The sequence below is a fragment of the Mugil cephalus genome, chromosome 1 (genome assembly GCF_022458985.1).
Source record: "Mugil cephalus isolate CIBA_MC_2020 chromosome 1, CIBA_Mcephalus_1.1, whole genome shotgun sequence".
Lineage (NCBI taxonomy): Eukaryota > Metazoa > Chordata > Actinopteri > Mugiliformes > Mugilidae > Mugil > Mugil cephalus.
Window position 1 is genome coordinate 52,433,196 of NC_061770.1, and position 20,107 is coordinate 52,453,302.

The 20,107-nt window shown below is 39.5% G+C and overlaps 1 protein-coding gene across 1 annotated transcript in view; it reads left to right on the forward strand.

Annotated features, from left to right (window-relative positions):
• Positions 1 to 9,522: 9,522 nt before the first annotated feature.
• trpc5a (transient receptor potential cation channel, subfamily C, member 5a) overlaps positions 9,523 to 20,107 on the forward strand; it is a 184,152-nt gene continuing 173,567 nt past the window's right edge. Inside the window, exon 1 of the mRNA XM_047608558.1 lies at positions 9,523 to 10,119. The gene's annotated coding sequence lies outside the window, so the exon portion shown is untranslated. The remainder of the gene's footprint in view (positions 10,120 to 20,107) is intronic.

The following is a 20,107-nucleotide window of genomic DNA, read 5'->3' on the forward strand; positions in this document are numbered from 1 at the left end:
ACCTTGGTTTAACAGTCATGGCTAAATGAGAACATTAAGACCATGAAGACCATTGTTCTGTCTTTGCTTAGCTGAACCTTGAACATTTGTCTTTCCTCCAACAGAGAAAGAATCCGGTCGCACCGGCTCCCGACCCTGAAGTACAGAAGACACCTCAAGAAAGATAATGAAACTCATTTAAGGCTGTTTTCTGATCCTGTGAAAGCCACTGACTGTTGCTTGTTCATCTGAATGTCTTATCTCATCATAATTATCTCTGTGATGGCCTGTTTCTTCTTCCAGTAGCAACACAGCCAAAAAAGAAATAAAAGAAGAAGACCATGAGCAGGGATCCAGCTCCTTATCCCATCAGAAAGAGGTGGTGACAGATCTGGAGGAGTGCTTTCTGACTATCAACGACCTGATACCCTCCGACATCACCCTCCACGCCACCGGAGAGAAAATTGTCAAGGACTTCTTTAACACGTAATAAAACAACTACCTCCATACTGCTGCTCTAAATTTTCTGTCACTCTCCAAGTTGATTGATTCATTCATTATGTATTCTAGATTAAAAATGATCAAGTATCAGATAATAATCTACATATATACTTTGTTCTTTTTCCATCACCAGTGACCCATTAACCATCGTTGCCACCACAGCTCCAGCCCCAGCACAGCCAGCTGAGACTGGAGAAGGTCAAAAACCAGAGAGGAAACAGAAAAAGGGTCTCTTCAGTATCTCTGAGGTATGTTTGACAGAATGAGTCACAGCTTCAAATTTGTTCATTTAGATGTATTTATTTTTTATCCTTGACATTGTTTTCTTATATTGTTCATTTAGTTTTTACTCTGCAGAAAAAGAAGAAACCTGAGGAGAAACCACGGACCCCATCAGAAAGGTAAGGAACTGCATACTGAATACCTTTTACTAGTTCCTACAGTCATGTTGTCTTTTTAGTATCATTCATGTTCTTATAACAGTCTTCTAAATTTCACTCTTAGACTCCCAAAGCTCAGCTTGAAAGGTCCAGTTAGTTCAATTATTACAGTTGACTTCTAACCTGATTTGATTTGATGTGTTTCTCAGCTGATTATAATTTAAAATCTAGATGTGTTGTCACACACGAACCTCCAAAAAGCGTCTTACAGTGTGTTTGTGTCAAATGTTTAACCTGCAGGTTACTGATCTAAACAATGTTCAGCCCCTTGATGTGTTTTACTGATTGTTGTTTACTGACTGTTTTTTTCTCTGCAGCAAGAAAACAAAACAAAATGCTAAGAGATGTGCAAAGAGGACCATCGTCAGCTTCGGGGCAGTTCATCACAAGAACCATAGCAAGACAAGACTTTATCAAATCACTGTTAGATAATATGAACTCCATTCTGTGATTGGTCAGTGAAGAAGTGATTGACTGGTTTCATTTTTCATGATAAATTTCCAAACATCGGACACACGTGCTACCTTAAGTCCAACCTGCAGGCTGCTGGCATCAGATCTATGGAGATGGTCTGCAGCTCAGTCCCTGGAGCTCAACTGCTGAGGTACAACAACCATGTCACACTCACATTTAACTCAAAACCCAGAAAACAAAATGAACAAACACATCTAACAGCAAAAATGCCTGCATTCTGATTTCTTTCTATAGACAACTGATCCAGCTCCAGGAGAAGCACGCGTCCACAGCCTCTAAAGATAAGCGCTCGTTTAAAGACACAGTGTCGGGCCAGGCTCTGGAGTTCAGGGATGATGAACGGAAGGTGAGTCACTGAACCACTTTTGTTATCTCATCTCCTCATGATGGTGTGCTCAGTTTATAAAGTCCTCTGTGTGTTTCTTTTAATTTAGGATGCTCATGAATTCCTGACATCCGTCCTGGACCAGATTCAGGGTCTGTATCCTCTCTTGAAGGAGGCGGCTGCAGGCTTAGGGACAACATACACCTGCCATGTGGAAGAGAACCTGGTGTTGCAAGACGTAAGAGTACACAGTTTAACACCATGCACATGTTTATTCTGTCAGAGAGTCAGATGAGTGAGGTACAAAAATGCTTTGTGTTATATATTATAAACATATTGTTCATTTAATGTGCAGACGCGGAGCCGAGACGACAAGACGGAAGATGTCATCAACATTTCTCGGATGTGATTCCTGGAGGGACCATTGAGGAAATGCTGGATTGCTGAATGCCTCATTCAGTCACATCCTCACTGACCAGTGAACTCGTGAACCACACACCTCTTCTGTTTGTGAGTGAGCATGTGGTGTCAGTTTCTAACACACACACTGTTCTTCTTCAACAGAGGGAGGATTTCCACCCTGAAATCCACACTAGACACTTTGCCAGGGTAAGAAACGCTCTCATCTCATTTTCTCATTTTTCTGGATGACCCCATCCAGGTTCAGAGGGACTTGGTGGTGTCCTCTAATCAAGTAAGGAAACGCAGAACTTACCAGACAAGTTCAGTTTATTAACATCATCTGACAGTGGCAGGATAATAGTGAGTGGTTTAGGCTTAACTGTATGTTATGCATTTTAGATATTAAACTGAAATATTAGACCAAAAGATCTCAACGTTAGATCTTAACATTAGCAAAACTGTGAAGCAAAGTGTCATCTGCTGCATGGCATCTGTCACATACAGGGGACAATTTAGGGTATATTCTATTGAACCTCTCCTATATACTATATATATATCGATGTTTCTGAGTCACACTTGGGCTGGAGGCATCTATCAAGACAAGAACCTTTGACTTTTGCAAATGTGTTCTTACATAGTCTCTTATTTGCAAATACCTAAAGAAACTACTTCCTGGTAGATTATATTTACTCTGTAATTGCGCAAAGTATGCAAATATACCTTTAATGTATAGGTCTCCTATTGTATGGATGCCTAAATTCTTCCAGAGATTAAAAGTATTATCCAGAATGGATGGTAGGGTTTCCAGCAATAGGTTATGCATAAAATATGGGTTTTAGATTAAAGTGTGATTTAATTTGTTTCCAAATGCGCACTGTGCTATGGATCATCACATTGCAATTATGTAAAGACTTCTCAATAGTGCAAGGTGCTAGAAGAATGGCACCCATAGAGTTAGGCTGGCATGACTCTTGTTCTAATTTGAGCCAGTCAGGTGGGGTCGCTGTGTCATTCAACCAGCATGCCATAATCCTAATTTGTGAGGCCCAATAATATGATAAAAAATTTGGGAGTGCCAGAACCCCTTCTATTTTAGATTTGCAAAGGTGTTTCTTGCCAACTCTATGAGTTTTGTAGTCCCTTAGGAAATGGAGCACAGTTAAGTCTATTTTCTTAAAGAAGGATTTGGGGATAAACACTGGAATGTCCTGAAACAAATAGAATAGCTGGGGCAGAAAAATCATTTTAATAGCATTGACTCTGCCCAGTAATGATATTGGCAAGGTCTTCCAAAACTGTATAATTGATTGCAATTTAGACAAGAGTGGTGGGAAATGCTCTTTAAATAAATGGGTGTGGCACAACCTCATATTTCCACAACAATCTGAATTCCAAAATATGTGAATTTTTCTGGAGATATACGAAAAGGGAGGTTCTGTAACCAGGCATTATTCAGTATATGCATGGGCATTAACTTGCTTTTATACCAATTTATCCTACAACCAGAGAAGGTCCCAAATGAATTGATTTTATCGAGTACCTGTGGAATTGTGACTAGCAGCTGAGAGATGAATAACAAAACATCATCAGCATATAATGAAATTTTATGTAAAGGTTTTTGTGTAATATAACCATGAATTAAAGGGTCTGAGCGGATACTCTCGTCAAGGGGTTCAATTGCTAAAGCAAAAATCAAGGGTGATAGAGGGCACCCTTGTCTCATTCCTCTATGTAGATTAAACCGGGGGGACAATATTTGATTTGTGAGTATCTGAGCACAGAGGTTGTTACAGAGAAGTTTTATCAAGAGATAAAAGAGAGATACATTTTTCTCCAACATCAAATCTCCTTGAAATTTCAAAAACACAAGGCCACTCAACTTGGTCAAATGCCTTCTCAGCATCAAGTGACAGAATACCTAACTCTTCATTTGATGTTAAATAATCATCTAAGATTGAAAAAATAATTTCTGCTTGGTGTAAAACCAGTCTGGTCTGGGTGCACTAATTTATCTGAAAAGGGGCTTAATCAATTTACCAAAATTTCAGAAAATAATTCCCCATCTTGGTTTAACAGGGAAATAGGACGAAAAGAGCCTACCTCCTCCGGGTCCTTACCCTTTTTGTGTATCACTGTAATAAGTCCTAATTACTTTATCAACTTTATGGTTGATAAAGTCTGAAATCTAAGAGTTCTAACCTGCACAGTGCAAATTGCAAACAAATCTGCATTTTCTTAAGCATCCAGCATGTTCTATGTTATAAAGAGGCCCCCAGTGTGAACAGTGTTTTCCTTTTTGCATATGGACCTGCAAAAGGTTTCAGCAACAGAGAGGCTAGTGGTCAGTATGGAAATTATGGCGGCTGGGATCATGACTGTTTCATTTACACATGTTGTGATAAAGCATACTTAGATGTGAGAAATTAGCTCACAATCAACTCTTTTCTTTAAAAAAAAAAACCTTTGACATTGGTCCTCCCTCTATCTGTCATGGTTCTGTGTCTGTCTTGTTCCATTTCCGTCACTTTTGTCCCTACGTTCAAGTCTTTATGCTCAAGTTCTCATGCCAGGTTATAGTTGTCTTGCCACGTTTTTTTTGCCCACCTACCATGTTCCTTTTGATTTTGTGTTCTGGATTACCTACATCCGCAGCGCTTTCTGTTTGTCATTTACTACCTTTTGTTTGAACCCTGACCTCATCTCTTTCATCCTGCACTTGGGTCCAACTTTAAACTTAGTCACCTGGCACTATCAGGATCATACTATGTGTGTGTGTTTGACAGACACTGAAAGACACACTGAAGAGAAGAGAGACACTGAAATGTAAATGATTCATAGACTGTCCCGGGGCAAGGTGACTTAGTCATAATCCTCCAATTTGATTTTTTCTCTGCACAAAACTCTACAGGGAGACATGGATAGAAGGGATGAAGAAGAGAGAAGGATGGAGCAGGGAAAGAAAGCTGCTTCTAATCCTCCAGCGGGCTCAATTTTCCTTGCAAAGTCTTCTATTCACATGAGACCAGCTTTATGGAGTTATGTAAAAACATTGTGGAGCTAAGTGCCATTTCATTCAACCTCTGCCCTCTCCTGAAGATTTCAAGTCTGTGGCCATTTCAGCGCAGCCTAGAGGACACTCAGCAAGGAGATTAAAGGTAAAGAGGCAGACTTACTGTAATTTGCAATTTATTCTAGAATAACACAAAAGATGAAGTGTCTGACACTGCAACATTTAGCTCTCACTCAGCACCAAACAATAAAAACCCTATGATAATGTACATGAGAAACCAATGGGAGTAACCACTCTTTTCAGTTTTCTAACTTTTGATAGCTATTAATACAATAGTGTTGGAGTATTGTATTTAGTCACACATTTTACTAGCTTGATGTGTCACTGTCATGTGATAAACACAAATATTGTATAAATGAAGGCACTGAATATTGTTTTGCAAAACAGTCCAAGTTGTTCATAATATTGACTATTCAGTCAATCTCATGCAGAAAGTTTAAGAACTTTCAATCAAAACAATTGGTGATAGATGACTCTCAGATCATCCACATTTTAGACAAATTGATTTCTGAGGTCCACAGCAGCATGAAGTGAGCAGTATTTCCTGTCGGGTATCTCACAGTTTAATCAGACTGTCATAGCTGACACTTACTCGCTAATGGTTGATATGAAAAAAAAAAAGGAAAATGCAGGTGGAGGATGAACAGAGAGCAGTGCATGATGGGGTAAAAGACTAAAAGAAGGCACTGAAAATGAGTGACATGCGTACCAGTAATAATTTCATTAACAATGACAAAAAAACATCCGTCAGTGATCCGTTTCTGTGAATAAAATGAGACATTAATAAGCAAAAACAGATACAAAATGTATACCTTTTTCTGTTAATGAAACAAACAATACAAGACATAAATGTAATTTGATATGATAAGATATTATGTGACTATCGGACAGTCACAATACATGATACCTTCATATGAGCTGACAGTCTTTCAAATGTACATCCCTGTCATTGAATTTGAAAAGTGCCGTTTGCCTATCTAATCTCAATCAGTTGAGGTAGCCTACCAATACTAGCCAGCTGCCACCAGCCCTGTGGGAAAAAAATAGGTAGGAAGAGTACAACATCTGAAGGTGCATCACCCTGCTATTTATGTAGCTTCCATCACAGTAAGTACTCTAACTATGAAGTGAAATGAATCTCATCTAATTACCTTTCAAGAAGCTGTTTTGCAGTAAACAGTGTATAATGACTTAGAATTGAGCAAACTAAAACTGAACATAAATAAAACCATAAAAGTTCCAGGAATGGATCCTTCTTGTGCATGCTACCTCTTTTATCTCTCTGCAATGTATGAGCCAACCTAAATTAGCAAGGACAGCACAACAGACTCCAACTCGGCTAAATATATGCTTAAATTGATCTACGGTGAGAACATTTTGACATATTAAATAGCTGCCAAAACTAATATATTACACATTGACAAATGAGACACTAGACTGTTTTTAGACCAAATAGTATTTTTAACATTCCGCTAAAACAGCATGATGAGCGCAAATTGAATGTACGCTGTCTGGTGAATAAATCATTTGTTGTATATGATGCAATTTTAAACAATAACCCAGACTGCATTCTTCTTGCAGAGACATAGTTAGCACTAATGCACCTGCTGTTCTCATTGAGGCTTTCCCACCAAAGTTGAACTTTTTATTTTCCACCAGGCGGGACAGATGAGGAGGAGGGACTGCATCAATCACAAAAAATACCATGTTCTCAAATAAAGTTGTTTTTAACAGCTACACTTCTTTTGAATGCCATGCCTTTATTTTAAGCAGTCAATCAATTATCTATGCATCATATTACAGAATTTTAATATTTTTGAGTACCAAAAGCACTATATATAAGCTAGACCATTTACCATAATAAACACAAGTTTTAATAGATCCTCCAAAATATCTATTAATGCCTTTTGTGAGGACTTTGCAGACCACTTCAGTCTTGGCTCTGCTGGATCTAACCGCCACCTTTAATACAGTAGACCATCACACTTTAATAGACAGACTGAGGCACCTGGTCGGCCTCTCTGGTACTGTTCTTAACAGGTTCGTCTCATACCTCTCTGATTGAAGCTTCTTTGTAAGCATAGATACCTGTTCCTCAAGAACCCAGAGAGATTGAGTGTGGGGTTCCCCAGGGGTCAATTCTAGGTCCAACTCTTTTTAATCTTTACATGCTTCCCCTGGGGCACGTCATCAAGAGGCATGGCATCAGCTTTCATAGTTATGCTGATGATACGCAGCTGTACATCACCATCACTCCTGATGACACAGGGCCTACTGATACCCTTTTAAACTGTATTTTAGATATCAAGTCATGGATCGTTGCGAACGTCCTGCAGCTCAGCCAGAACAAAACAGAAGTTTCAGTCATTGGCGATGAATGCCAGAGAGAGAGACTTGATTTTAAGGCATCGTAATCTGTTAACAATCTGGGTGTGATTTTTGACTTTGAGCTTAGTTTTATTCCACATATAAAACACATAAGAAAGATTATTGCTTTGCATGGTTTTATCTCCTGTCATCTAGATTATTGTAATGCAGTCTTAGGCCTTCTTATTTGTCTGACCTACAAAAGTAGGTATCAACCCTTGCGAACTCTGAGGTCCTCTGGCACTGGCACTTTTTTTAATCAGGCTTTTGCCTGATTTTAATTCTTCCTGACTCTATATTATCATATTTGATTTTCACCCATGTTACTAGTGTTTTACATGGCAAATTTTTGCATGGTTCATTTATTTACTATTATTACCTATTTTTACTGGGTAAAGGATATTTTAACTTAATTTATTTACTATTACTTATTTATTTACTATTTATTTTAGTTTTCCAGTGTTACACCATGGGGGCCTGCCATGCTTGGAGCTTCTGTGGTGTAATATGGAGATTTACCAGCAGAGAGAGCTGCAGGGAGCTCAATGGAGTTCATGTCTGGTTGATGGCTTGATACTGATTAATTCTCCTTCAACTTCCAACACTGTGTTTAATCCTTGCCCCTCCTCCCATTGCTGTTTGACTTAAGTGTCAACTAGAGAGTTGTATGAGCAGAATGCACATCCCTTTGTGAATTTAAATTATTTTTATGATGGAGAAAACAGCTGAGACAGGAAATTACACATATGGACACACTTCTTTCCTCATTATTAAAATAAGTAAGAAGTCTTCTGCTTATATGGTAGCATAGCTCACAGATTCAGTGTGCGTGTGTCCATGCAGACACTGGTTAAGCTCAGACTAATCCATTTGATTCTCTCACACACACTTGTTCATCACAGCGCTACCACTTCAACTGCTGCTGCTCTGGAAAATGTCACACACTCATGCAAATGAACATTGTCTCTCCCTCTCTTTCCTTCCATGCTCATCCGTGTCTTTTCATTTCATTCCCTCCCTTCCTTCCCCACCTCTTTTGTTCTAATCCATCTACCTTTTCTCTTCAATTGTGCATCCTCCTGTCCTTTCTTTTCTTCCTCTATTTTCCTTCCTTTTCTTGCTCTCGTTCTCAGCCCATTCTCAGCTCACCTTGTTTTCTAACTTTTCCTGCTTTTGTTCTACAGTTGTTCCCTCTGTCTTCCCTTCCTCCCTTGTTCATCTTTCCAGTCATTCATTTGAGACGATCCAGTAACTGAATCAGGTGTCCCATGGATACCAACTCCCACACACTGTCCAGACCACAGCAGGCGTAATGGCAGAGGCACCAGGTGTCTGAGTTATAATGCGTAATACTTGCTCCAATGACCACACATACACACAGTCAGATGCAGTCATTCATTCCCTTTGAAGTGTTTACTGCACTCAGCTTGGTTACAATGAATTTGGAAGAGCTAAATGTCCCATACAGTTATTCTGCTATTCTTCTACAGCAATAAGCCACAAGATGTAAGATCCGATCGATCACAAACTGATGATCAATTGACTGTTTTGTCAAATCTAAGTGTTTGTTCAGGTAAAACATACACTACATTACTTAGTGTTATCATTACACTATTAATACAACTCATAGATAGATAGATAGATAGATAGATAGATAGATAGATAGATAGATAGATAGATAGATAGATAGATAGATTATATATTGTATGCAATATACAAGTATATGAAATGTACAACTTATATAAGGATATAAAAAATGTAAGGGCTATTCAAATATGTTCATATATCAATTTATTTATAAAGCACGTTTAAAAACAGAAAAGGTTGACCAAAGTACTGAATAAGACAGAGACATACAAAACATCGACATGAAGACAAAGTGGTAAAGACTGCTGAATTAGAAAGTACTTGATTAAAACAACAACACCAAAAAGCAGCTTTCGGACGGAATTAAATGGGGGGTGGGTGCAAACGTCAGTATGCTATCAAGATACAGCTCAAAGGACAAGATACTCATGTGTCTTCTAAATGAAGTACATTTATTGTGTTGCCTAAAACATCAAATCACCCATGTTTGTTAGGCATGTTTGAGAGAACGAATCCTGGAACAGGAGCTCAGACACCTGTAGATATAGATTACCGATCACACCAACCCCACTCAGGCGTCAGCCATCACTTCCAGAGAGAGGAATCTTGTTTCCCTCCACCTCTCCTCTCCGTACATGAGCCTCTGGCCACACGATGAGTCGCGCGGAACAGCAGCAGCATCAGCACCACAAGCAGAAGCGCCGCGAGACGCACCGTCTGTGTCCGGGTGACGCGAGGAGGACGAGGTGATCCGAGTATTTGATCGAATAAGAGGGGGAGGAAGAGGAGGGAGGAGGACAGCGAGGAAGGAGGAGGAAATCCCGCGAGAAAAGAAGAGACAGATAGACAGACACATAGGCGCACAGAGCAGAGGGAGAGCGAAACCGTCGCACGTGAGGTGCGCGAGAAGAGAGTAATCATTCATTTGGCGAGCAGCATTTCACCCACTGAGAAAGAGGATCCCCATTAATAAGGTAAGGGACACCTAACAACTCATTCTCTCTTTCAAATGCGGAAGGAAACATCGAATACGCTAATCAACACCTGTGAGGGTCTATAATTGATTAATTAAGTAAAACGGTGGCAGTTAAAATAGAACCCGAAACGCCGTTGAACGGCGGCAGGTAGCCTACCAGTAATTGTATTATTATTTTTTCCTCCCTAAATTAAGCGTCGGCCATAATGTGAAGTATAAGCTTTAATACAATCATGTTTGTTGTTACGTCAGCGCAGTTTGGGGTGTTATTTCACCTAAAATCCATCCCAGTAGCCCCCCCGTCAGTTATTATTGTTAATAATATTCAGTAACTGAATATTGTTACTGAATAGACACTGAATAAACACTGAATAGTGTTTTCATTCATTCTTATGTTGTTAAAGAGAGATGCTCCTTCCCGTCTCCACATGTTGTACACCTCCATAACCACTTGAGCTGCTAGCATGAACAGTGTGCTGAGCCACCTGGATGTTACTGCGTACCTGGACTCATCTCAGTTTCACAAATTCTGGACGCTTCGCCTGATTCCATTTTGAATTTCGGAGTGCGTTTGGAAGTGTGCTTTGGAAGGCGATTAAGGTTGTGTGTGTGAGAGAGAGAGAGAGGAGGGAGAGGAGGGGGGCATATGTATCCTTACTCTGTTGACTAATACTGCAAAGAGAGGGGGTGTAGAGTGCGCGCATGTGTGTGAGAGATGGGGCTCTTTGCGAGTCCGTGCGTTTTGCGTGCGCCAGGAAAAGGAAATTGCTTTTTGTAAGTGTGTGTGTGTGTGTGTGTGTGCGTGCGTGCGTGTATGTGTGTGTATACATGAGCGTGTGTGCATAAGAGAGGAAGAAACAAAATGTGAGAGGAAGGAGGGATGGATGGGTGTGAAAAGAATAGGTGTGCGTGTGTGTGTGTGTGCCTGAGTTTGTGTCCACATGGATCCATAGGGGTTCTTCCTGCATATTAAACCCTTACTCAGCCAAGTGTGTCCCCTGTCAACCTGAAGGAAAGTACAAGTTGTGTGCCTGTTTTAAATGTCAGGGAAAACATTAAGTTCTTGTTGCTTCCACACACACGAAGTAGTGTTCCATCATTGCAAGGAAGTCCCACTGACATTATGCATTCCTCAGCCCCGACTGATAGCAGTGTCTTGAACCCCTCTTGCAGTGTACTTGGGCAACATCTCAACTATGTGCTTAAAAACTGTTACATACACTGCAAGAATAGAGTAATTTGTTAATTTTTCTCGTGGCAACGAACAAGAACAAAGTCCGTTCTGGCCAGGTCATTTATACTTCACAAGAAACTCAAGTGCAGATCTGAGTCCTTCATTGTACTTGTCACATGTACTTGAAAAAAACAGAATTATTGCCTTAATCTGACTGGACAACTCAGACTGGACAACTGGACAACTTAAACGCATGTAATACTAATATCGGAGTTCTCCTTATCTGACTAAGACACCCAGATAATGCAATTGGAAATAGATTTTCACCAGTATGGATACGCATTAATCAGAGTTAAAGTAGACAACGTGTGTTTGTGCGCATGCTCCACAACCGCTGCTCTGGCGTATGACCCCAAAACAAAAACCAAGAAAGCGGGTCGCAGAAGAAGAAGGTAAACAGAGCCGGTAGAAGAACCACCTGAGGGATTGCACACATCTTACGTGCACCATAAGTAGCACATATGAGCACATATGAGATTTAAAACGCTGTGTTATTATCCATGAAGGACTCTAGTTGTTTATTATAAGTCACCTGGAAAGGGGGCTGTATTAACCCAGTGAAAAGACACGTATCGCCACCTAGTGTGGAGGAGGTGGACATGTTCCCATCAGTTATTAATTTTCTCTGTTGCATGTAAACTGGCCTACAAACATCCTGGATTCAGGATATCAGCAGTGATACCCAGCCCTAGTATTAATTATCATTATCTGTATGATTTAATACTGTCTCTTGCTTTCTTTTCTTCCTCTCTTTTTCACTGTCGGGGAAATGTCTTTTAATGCTCACTCTTAAATACTCTAAAATACGACCATTGTAATATTTAACTGCTTTAAGGAGTCACAGGCAACAGGACTGAATGTGCAGAGATCTGTCAGGTGGTGGACCCTTTGAAATATCTCCTACTATCATCAAAAGCTTAGCACAACACCACTGCTGTGGCCTCCTGCAAGAAGTTGCCTGCCTTGCCTGTTGATAAGCTGCACCTCTGATTTTGGGGCTAAGAAAAATGTCCCTACAATGGTATCCTGCCCCACAACGTTAGTATTCCATAAAAGATCTAACGCACACACTTACAGTCTCAGCACAGATGGTACAAACACCAAATCCACAATATGAACATCCAGCACAAAATGAACAATAATTATGTACAACTCTATTGTGATTTTAATTAATTATAAAACAGCAGCTTGTCCACAGTTTGGAAACACCAAGTTTAATTCAAGCTCTCTGCCTTTTTCCCCCCAAAAAACCCCAAACCCTAATGTTAACTACCAAAGGACAGTAAAACAATGTTGATCCCACTAATTACCATGAGTAATTACAACAATAAAAGCTGCAGAATTATTATCATTTTTGTAGCTGTCTATCAGAATGCAGTGGAGGTCTGTGAAGGGTTTCTATTAGAGCCACCAGTTTTGATGATGAATGGATAGTTTTCTTTTGCTGGTTCTTAAGGAAAAACAAGCTATTTAATAAAAATAATAATAATAATAATAATAATAATAAGAAGAAGAACAATACATTTAATTTATAGGAACATTTCAAAACACCCACGAACAGTGTAAAAAGTAAAACAGTTTCAAATACAAAACAGACATCAAAAGCATTAAAAACTACAAGACTGTGCATAAACTAGACTAAAAATATATTTGAAGCTATTTACAATACACAAATACTTAAGGAAATAATCAATTTTTGTGCCAATGCTTAAAATAATTAGTTGCAGTCCTAATCATCAAGATAGTCAGTCTTATCCACCTTCATATATTTTTAAAGCGGATACCAAAAAACAAATATATTCTTCAGCTGTTTGTCCCGATGCTGTTCATTGCATAACAGATCACATTTCAGTGATCCCCCGTCCGTGGTTCTCATCTTTTTTTGTGCTTCATCTAAGCGTTACCACAGCAGCTGCAGAAATGGATGGATTTGATATATGCAACCAGTGCAGAGCAGCTACACTATAGCTGGTTTTGTGTGTCCTCTTTACCCAAAAGTGCACAATACATAATAAAGGTTTGAAAGTTCATCTAGCACATAAATAGTCAACACGAGTGCCAGCGAAAGACAGATGAAAGAGATGAAACATGACAAAACTGGGGAACTCAAAGAGAGGGGATAAAAACCTTTTAGAGTCTTAACATGAATGTTTGTTTAAAGAAGGATTTAAAAGAAGACAGAGGCTTAACTCAGTGGAGTGCAGAGCGATGTAAGAGTTTTACACTGAAAAAAACATCAGGGAAAAGAAAGAAATAGGATCATATCTGAGCTTTATCTCAAAGTAATAAATGTACGACAGTCAAACTGTTTTCCAGTGTCGGTTAATTTACAGCTGTTTTCACCTGGGATTGGAAATGCGGGAGTTGCATCTGTGCATCTACCTACATTCTTCCTGTATTATCAGTGCATGGATGCAGCTTCACTCTTAATTTAAATGTTGAGATGTGATGTAAGAGCACCTAGAGTCTCACATGAATGTTTATTGTGTGCATGTCTCTGGTGTGCTCCATGTGTCCCATTAAATCCATATAGTCTTCATAGACAGAATGAATTTTAGTGGTCTGTGATCTTACACCATCCATGATTAGTGTGCTTGATCAAAGTATAAGACAGTCCCCTTGCTTGAGAAAGTTGGTGAGTGTGAATCAATTGGAAAGGAAGAGGTCATATACAAAATGACTGGCAAAATCAGGCAAACTAACTGGCAAGGAGTAGGCAAAAAGACAAAGAACAACAATAGTCATACACTTAAGGCAAATAGGCATAACGCTAGAATGCAGACGCACAAGATACTAAGGCACTCTGGCAAGTAGAGGTGGGCGGATCGATCCTAATATCGATAATATCGATACCAACACTGGTATTGATATTGAACGATATTCGTGTCAAAAGATCGATACTTTGCAGATATAGCTTATTTTCTCTCCCGCACGCACTGACTGCTGCGCACTCAGTTTCATCAAAGTCTACTCTCTGTCTGTAAGAGTAGCACTGCATTGTGTCACACAGCACGGAGCAGCGTACCCTCCACCCTGTCGTCTTTTGTTGTTGCACCGTCACGTGGCTCAGCGGCGCCACTCAGTGCTCACGTCACACTACGGAGAGAGACACCGGAGTATAGAGGCCTCCTCACTGAAGCGTTCTCTCTGTGCAGCATGGAATACTTTGTCAGATGGTTTCCGATGATCTCTTCAATTCGTTTTTTCTTCGCCATCAGAAATTTCTTGTATGTGTTGTCACAGCTTAAAGTCTGTTCTGAAAGATGATATACACTAAGTTCCTATACACTATTTTGCAAAGACTGCATTTTGCTGCATGTTGGGCTTAGCGCCATTCAAAATGATTATGATTGTTTCAAAGACAAGACAACCAAACGCGGAGTTTATTGTCCTGTCCTAGAAAGATTTTGTTCCAGCCTCTCAAAATGTGAAGATTTGCTATATTATCTGATGCATATTAATGCAAATTTTATATCATTTGCATTGTTGGTTAGACATGACAGATGATTTGAAGAGGTCACCTCGGGCTTTACAATATTTTGAGGGGCGTTTTCATTATTTTTTGACATATTTATTAATGATGCAATAAAATAGCGTAATTAAGAGGATCAGTTGTTGCAGTTGTACATCAGTATATTCAGTGGTTTTGTGCTGATAGAGAAAGAGAAGGTTTTAAATCCTTTTTTTTTGGGTTTGTGATTTTGTTCAGCTCTGGCCTGTGTGGGTGAGGACTATCACACTCCTCTCTCTATCCATCATTCCTCCCTTCTTTCTCTCCCTCATTCTTCCTCCCCCACTCATTTTTTTTTTAATTTTCCAGATAGCTAGATAGAGCGAGTGCTTGTGATTGTTCTGTGCAGCAGAGAGAAACACAGGCTGCACTGTTCATCCTCCTATGGACTCTGTTCTCTTTGTTATCCACCATCTTTCCATTTCTATCATTTCAGTTTGTCATTTGTAATTATTCCATTTATTCTTCATTCGAAGGCTGTGATGTTGTCTTATGATTCTCTTTTAACCTCTCTTCCTTGTGTCTCTTTCAGTTCAAATATTCTCCTCTCTTTCTCTCTTGTCAGTCTTCCTTCTTGCCGCCTCTTAATCCCGCTCTTATCTCCCTCTCTCCACCATCCCTGATTGTCACATCTCCACTTTAACACCCTTCTTTTCATATTTGTTTGTTCTGGTGTGGACACAGCCATCAATTGAACCAAGCTGGGCCTGGCTAGAGATCATGGTGTCTAGCCAGGTTCACACCTACCAAAACAATGTTTTTTCTCCAGTTTTCCTTGGTGTCATTTCAAGGATTTCTCTGTAAATGTGGATCCATTGCAAAACTGCATTTAGTTGTAGAAAGGCTGTAGTACATATCCCAGCCAAAAAAAAGAAGAGGCAGAGCATGCACATCAACCCTGAGCACCATATACAAACCTACAGTCCGGATTATAGTCCATAATCCTTTTTAGCTCATTGTAGTGTCAAAGTAACAGTATGTATTGACCTAGCCACCCAGCAAGTGTCAATATCTGATGCAGCACTGTCATAAGCCTGTAGCGTGCCATTGATGTTGTTGTGTTGATGTTGGGGGCTATGGCTCGAGGGGCGAGGAGTGGGATGATGACATCATTCTGTTCATATCAAGCACAGGCTCCATATTTGTCTTTTTCATCCCGGGACCTGGATTCAGAAGGTGCGGTTCCAGTCAGTGAAAAATATAAATCTATCATGATGGTCGGCAGAAACATGCAAGAATTATGTGGTTTCACCCACAAAAGGTTGAATACAACATACAACAATATTGAATTAAGTACTACTTGAATTGGATTGGAATACAGTTGTGAAAGCATCGTAACTCTTCATGCTAGTGGGTGTAAGTAGTCTGTATTCGCTACTATTAGCTTGGAGAATAGGAAGTTAGGATGAGCACAAAGCGGACCTCTTCTTAATCATGCTGATCACTTGGTCCACAGTTTGTTCATACTGGATAATTATGTTGTTGTTAAAGTATGTGTGTTCAGATGAGATGAAGGTGATCTGTGTGATCTTTGAACGTTTTCGAATTGTTTAATTTTGTCACTTCCATTTCTCCTCTCGTGCTCTGGTTATTTAAGTTGACGAGCCAATGATAGCAGAACGAGTCAGTGAGAGAAATCACTGTTTAGACAACAGACTCAATCAAAAGCCACCCAACAGAGGTACGGCTAGTTCCCAAGGTGTGGGAAATACACTATATTGCCAAAAGTATTTGCTCACCCATCCAAATAATTTAAAAAATAATGGATTTAGGTGATTTGTTCCAGTCACTTCCACAGATATATAAAATCGAGCACCTAGGAAAGCAGACTGCTTCTATAAACATTTGTTAAAAGAATAGGTCACTCTCTGGAGTTCAGTGAATTCCAGCGTGGTACAGTCAACAAGTCCAGTCATGAACTTTCCTCGCTGCTAAATATTGAGTCAGCTGTCATTGGTATTATAACAAAAAGGAAGACATTGGGAATGGCAGTGGCAAGCCACATAAAATGATAGAACGGGGTCGGTGGATGCTGAGACACATAGTGCGCAGAGGTTGCCAACTTTTCTGTAACTGCTATAAACCTCCAAACTTCCAATAAGAATGGTGCTTAGAGTGCTTCATGGAATGGATTTCCATTGCCGTGCAGCTGCATCCAAGCTATTCATCACCTAGTGCAATGTAAAGCATTGGATGCAGTGATCAAGAAGCTTTAGACAATTTATCAATTATCACTGTCAATACTGATTGGATTATACTCACGATACCACACACAGTGGTTTACAATATAACTTTTTCTTTTACCAACAACAGAAGAATGAACCAAAATATCCAGGCGATTTACATTCCAACACAACTCAGAGTCAAAGGCATCACTGAACGTCAGTTTAAGGATTATAATTTTGTTGTTGTTTCTGCTAAATGATCCACAGCTAACATATTTATGGCCAATTCACCAGCATTAGATCAACAACACAGTAAGTAGCCCCAGTGTTCTGCTTCCACAGCACTATGATTTCCCCACATAGGCTACTGTACATGATGCTGGTTTAACACAACAACAACAACAACAAAAACAATGTTCAATTGAACTTTCCACAAAGATTTTTTAACAAGTATTTTCTTGTTAAAATCCATCTGTGAATAATCTCTGAAGAAATTATTGCAAACATGGGTTCATGTTTCTGTAGTCAGACTAAAGTCCACGTCTGGAAACAAATTAAGATTTTCACTAAAATCGAGCTAAATGAGTGATATGTTAGTCAGGGGTTTGGAGCTGGTTTGATTCAGCTAGAAGTTTTTGTGATTTGTGGCAAGATCAACAGAACCAACAGTCAGCTGTCATCAGCTTGTTGTTAGCAAGATGACTGCAACAGATTCACAATGTTTTTTAATCTTTCATTTCATTGTGCTCTGATTGACAAGTAGTGTTAACCAAACAGGCATGGGCATTTTTCTGAAACATGACTAATATTTAAGCCTGTTTTAGTCATGTATGACTTTATAACTGGCAAAGGTTTTAGTCGCTCCACATGCACAGTATGATGAGGCAGTGGCGTGCACGCCGTACGTACATGTGAGAGAGCCATGGATGTATGGAGAGAGCATGCAGCGCGCTGAGCGCGGGACAGCCCCGCCCCTCACTGAGAGACAGAGGAGCAGCAGCAGCGTTCAGTGTAAAAGAGCCGTCACCATCACAAATCGGTCAGAAAGAATTAGAGCAGGACTGAGTACGTCCCGGTACATCAGGGGTTAAAATCTAGAAGTGCCAGTAGCATACTCCGTTCATACAGTTTCTACCAAAGTCAAGGTATGGCAAGTGCCATACCTTGCCATACCCAAACAATGCCCCTGCACTGGACTCTAGAGCAGTGAAGACGTTCTCTGAATCACACTTCTCTATCTGGCAATCTGATGGATGAATCTGGGTTTGGAGGTTGCCAGGAGAAAACGTTACTTGTCTGACTGCATTGGTCCCTGCTAGGTACCTTGGTCCAGTGAAAGGAACTTTTAATGCTTCAACAAGAGTTTTTGGGCAATTCCACGCTCAAAGGTGCCCCTTTGAGGATGTCTCTTCCTGTTCCAACATGACTGCACACCAGTCCACAAAGCTAGGTGGATGAAGAGCTGGATGAGTCAGTTTGGTGTGGAAGAACTTGACTGGCCTGCACAGTCACAACCTTAACCCAATAGAACACCTTTGGGATGAAATAGAGCAAAAACTGTGAGCCAGGACTTCTCGTCCAACATCAGTGTCTGACCTTACAAATGCAGTGCAAAGAGTGGGCTGATGTCATGTTAAACCCTATGGATTAAGTATGGGATGTAACTTAAGTTCATATGCATCTAAAGGCAGATGAGTGAATACTTTTGGTAATATAGAGTATCAAAAATTAGGGCCACAACATCAGCAAGCTCAATTCTATGTCTCTAAACAGCCAATCAAAGAGATCTGACTGACTCGTTTGCTTCAACATTCTGAATCAGTTGAAAAGTCAACGACATGGGTCTGTCTAGCGGCACTGGTGTAGAACATACAACCAAAAATAGGGCCACAAATGCTCATCAGCAGCTCAGCATGGGTCAAAAATTACTCTTCTTCATCTTGGCTGTAGCTTCCAGTGGCCAGCTGCATGCATTATGAATTTGAATACTGCCTGTGGAGATAATTTATGAGGTAATATTTCAGCACAACCAAACACAGTGAGTTGTATTTATTATTGACAGGAACAATAACAATAATGGGATGTTTTAATGGTTTTGTGGATATCACTGACGGTTTCATTCCTGGAAATGGAATAATTAATTGAGTTCTCTAATGAACCAGTGTCTGATATCTACTGATGATGTACCCTTTAAAAATTGGGTGTCTACATGGGATCCATGCAGTTTAGCCAAACTAGATTTTCACTCTGGCTTTTGTTTTGTATTACAGCATACCACTGTTACTCGTCTGCAAATATTTAAGTTAAAAGATTTATTATTGGATTTAAATCACAAACACAGGAATCGAATGAATATTTTTATGAAGTAAGTTTCTGTAAGTACTTCGTTCATTCCCAGATTAAAGAACAAAATGCATATTTTTTATATTAAATGGGCTGTATTGGCTTAAGTCAAGTCACTAATGCAGATGAACAAAAATCATGGATTAGCACAAAATGAGCAAATGATGGGACCATTTAAACACAAGTTTTTCATATTTGCTGAACAATTTTAAAATAACTTCTTGGATAATAACTTTGAATATCTGGTGAATATTTCTGTTATTGATTTAAAATCTTAATAGGAGATGTTAATTGTGTTGTGTTGTTTTTGAATGTTAGTTTAGACTGAAGCTTAAAATTGAAAATTAAAACTAACATAGACCAGTCATCAGACAAAACAATGACCCAATTACTGATAATTATTTTTACTGTTAGTATGTCAGAGTTGCCTCACAGTTTACTATTATCAACTATCCACAATGTTTAATTATAATGATTTCAAATAGTCAGATATGAGAATTTCCTGTTTAATGGAAGAGTGGAGTGACTAAAATTGTACATCATTTTGTCTTTATAAGCCTGCTCTCTGTCTAGACCAGGGGTCGGCAACCTTCAACACTCAAAGAGCCATTTGGACCCGTTTCCCACAGAAAAGAAAACAGTGGGAGCCACAAAACCCCTTTGACATCTAAAATGAAGATAACACTGCATGTATCATTTTTACATCTATGCTAGGCCTATGTATAAAAAACTA